Source organism: Drosophila gunungcola, chromosome 3R (genome assembly GCF_025200985.1).
Source record: "Drosophila gunungcola strain Sukarami chromosome 3R, Dgunungcola_SK_2, whole genome shotgun sequence".
NCBI classification, from domain to species: domain Eukaryota; kingdom Metazoa; phylum Arthropoda; class Insecta; order Diptera; family Drosophilidae; genus Drosophila; species Drosophila gunungcola.
The window spans coordinates 26,685,267-26,688,934 of NC_069139.1; positions in this window are offsets into that span (position 1 = coordinate 26,685,267).

Below are 3,668 nucleotides of genomic sequence, written 5' to 3' on the forward strand. Positions count from 1 at the left end.
TTTGTTGCTCTTAAAGAGCCCGCACTCACTGGCCAGATTTTAATTGCCTCTACCATAACTTTTCATATTAAACGCGCCGACAATTTATCTATGGACGGCAGTGCAGCAGGCATGGCGCCGCTTAAATATGCCACGAGCCAGATTCGGATTCGGATTCAGATTCAGATTCAGATGCATTCCCGGTTCCAGTTGCAGGTGCTGCAAAAGGGGGCGGTCCGTTCGAGGGGGCGTGCTTTATGGCCAGGCGAAAGTTTAACGACTGAATTGCAGGCAAAACTGGTCACGGACTGCGAGAGTCCGATGGCCGCTTCTGTTGTTTAATTTATCAGACAAGGAGAACTGTTGCACTATACACTCCATGTGGTAGAACTTTTCAGTGGCATTAAATGCATTTGAGTTGCTTTATTCTTATGGCCGAAGATTGCAGAAGCAAGGGCGAGCCACGTTAACAAAAAAGCTTTTAACAATTAAAATTAAAAAGTTCAGCATTTATGCAACACAAAAAACGAGTGCAGTGCAAATGCCAAGCGTGGCATAATCAAATTCTATGTGAGCATGCATAAAAGTTGACCGCCCACAGCCGCACACACCCACAACCACGCAATGCCCGTCTGTCTGGCGAATTGTGTGCACTCATTTGTGGTCATAAAGCATAAAGCGCATAAAGTGGCGTTACAATTTTATGGTGCACCAAAGTCGCAGAAGAGCCGCAGGAAAAAATAGTGGTTCCCATTAATGGCGAGGAATCGAATAGGGCTTCTGTAATCCGGTTTATCTTTGATAAAGGAACGCTTTCAAAGATAGGGGAACATTACTAGAAAAAAGAACATGCTTTAAAAAAAAATACGAAGGCAATATTAATATTTGTAGCTATTACATTAATTTTATAAAATTAAAGTTTTTAATTAATTTGTCAATTTGTAAAGCAGTTATTGTTTTTTTTTTTTTTTTTTTTTGATTGAGAGAACCAAGTTGGGCAGAACAAAAGATTGCACTCCGCTCCAACCAATCATATTTTTTTATAATTAACTTAGATTGTGTTTTTAGAAAGCTTTCCAAATAGCAAACAAAAAATGCTAGTTATTTTCATTAAAACTAGATATGACTAAAACAAATTTTGCAAAAGCCTTGTGTCATTATTAGATTTAAATTTGCTATTTATATTTTGTATAATTTGTTTGATCTGTTTCCGAAAATTTGAAACAGCTATTAAGAACATTCGCCACTCTTTTCTCGCCCTCTGTGAGGCCTCGATCCCAAGGGTCGGCCGAAACCATCTACTGCCACATCTGGACAGATCCTGCGGCGCAAAATGACTGTGGCAATGATGATGATGTCTGTCTCGACTGCTGGTCCATGGACTGGAGTTTTACCCACCAGACCATCAAGCGACAATGTAAATTTTGTGTTGAGCTTTTTAATTGTGAATATTGCAGAGCTGGGGAGACGGGAGCCCATACGCGAAATGAACGCAGAACGCAGACCGCAGCCACCGAATTCGCAACTGTTGGACAAAGTTATAAATAATAAAAAACAAGCGCCACCAAAATAAACCCCACTTCGAAGGCAGCGGGCAAAGTGTAAAGTGGGGGGCAAATAAATAGCAAGGCGGTTGGGGAACGATGTCGTCAAGGGTTCTGAGCCGCTTTTAATGCAAATGCAGCACAAAACGGCGCTGGCCAAAAGTGCAAAATTGTGCATTTTAATTAAGGTGACCGTTCTCCAGCAGCAACCGCTTCGTTCTCCTAGTTAACGTTTGCATTTGCATTTAGTTTAGACCCACACACAGACGCGTAATTTACAGCTCTTTTAATTAGCTGCATGCCAAGTTTTTATGAGAATTTACGCGTGCTCTTAAAGCGGCATATTGTGCACTTCAAAAAACATTAGCAGACATATTTGGAAATGCCTTCTAAATTTATTTTTTTACCTCTTTCAAAAATAACAAGAAGGGAGGGAATCTTGTGCAAGCCAACGTTTATATACTTTTTTAGGTATTAAACATTTATAATTCTTTGCCACATCTAAATTTCGATTTACACGCTTATATGTTTAAAAACATTGAAACTACAATACAATGATTTTCAATAATGGCACCCTAGAAAACTATTTAATTTTAATTTTTTTCAAAGGTTATTGAAAATAATAAAGATTGGTGAACGGAGGCACAATAATTTTTTCACTGTAAAGACTTTTTGGGTATTTGGGAGTGCTGGCACTTAATTTTGTTATATTGAACCTCCTTGAGTTCCCGACTACATAAGATTGATACCTTTTAAGATCAATACTTTAGGGAAATGAATTTAACGTGTAGATTTCGTTCTGTGTGGGGCAGAAGCGAGCGGCAAAACGCTTCGGGCATCCGCATGCATGCGCACAAAGAAGGAAATAACAATTGCAAATGGAAATGTGCATAAGTGCCAGCCAAGAGGGAGCCGTGGGGTGCGAGGGAGAGGGACAAAAGCCGGGAAAGAGACGGCGAAAAGCGGAGACTGACTGACAGACAGACATCATGGCCAGCTGCAAAGGCAGATGGAGACGCAGATTCAGGCTCAGTGGCTTTGAGCTCTTTGAACGCACCATCACCATCGCCATCGTCAGAGTCTGCCAAAAGTGCAAGTGACTAAAATGCAAATGGCAGATGTGTGTGCATGTGTGTGGGTGTCTCGGTGTGAGTGGGAGTGTGAGTGCGAGTGCGAGTGTGAGTGTGGGTGCGCCATGTTAAAATGCAAAGCGATGCTGTTGCTGCTGCTGCGGGGCAGCACATGCAATAAAATGTTTTACATCCTGTTTATTTTAGTTAAATACTCGAAATTATGTGTTTGCCTAAGTGTATTTGTTAACACAATGCCAAAGCTCCTCGTTCACTTCGCCCTCGTCTGAGTTCTAGTGGAAGTAGTGGAGTGCATGTGAGCGTGGCAATGCCATTTTCAGCATTTTAAACAGCGCTCGACATCAGCTCAGTTGGCCAGCCGTTTTTTGTGCATTTTAATGATCCCTGCGAAACTAGCACATTTGGTAAATAAAGTTAGCATCCGCATGGTCAGAAGTTAACTTGCTAAAGCTGTATCTAAATAACTAATGTTTTTAGATGGGTGCCATTGGCAGGTGTATGGAAAATCAAAAGTTTCATACTTAAAATTGACGTTCCTTTTTCGTTAACACACACAAAAACCACAGTTGTGTACACACAAAAATTAAACTAAATTTAATTTAACTTTTTAAATATACATTTATTTCTCCTCCACCACCTTCTGGTTTAACACATGTATTTATTCTATCAGAAATTTATTTACTAGAGAGCCTTGGCTTAATAGAAATTAAATTATAAAAAAGTTGCATTTAATAATCAAAATCCTCTAAACATGAAAGCTTGGTTGGACTCCCTAATTCAGAAAACGACACTAAAAAATTTTTTTAGTAATGTAATTAAAGTATTTTACACTTCAGTTATTAGAACCTCACTACATAAAAATGTTTGAATTGTAACAAAATCATTTTCCAAAATGTATCCATTTTCTAGAAACCAAAAAAATAATTAATTATCCATTTTCCTATGTTTAATTTAAAGGTTACGCCACCTTGGAAGCCCGAAATCTATTTTTTTTTTCATCGATAATTATAGTTGAGCAAGTATACCTCGTACATTGTGTAGCTGCCATCTCAAA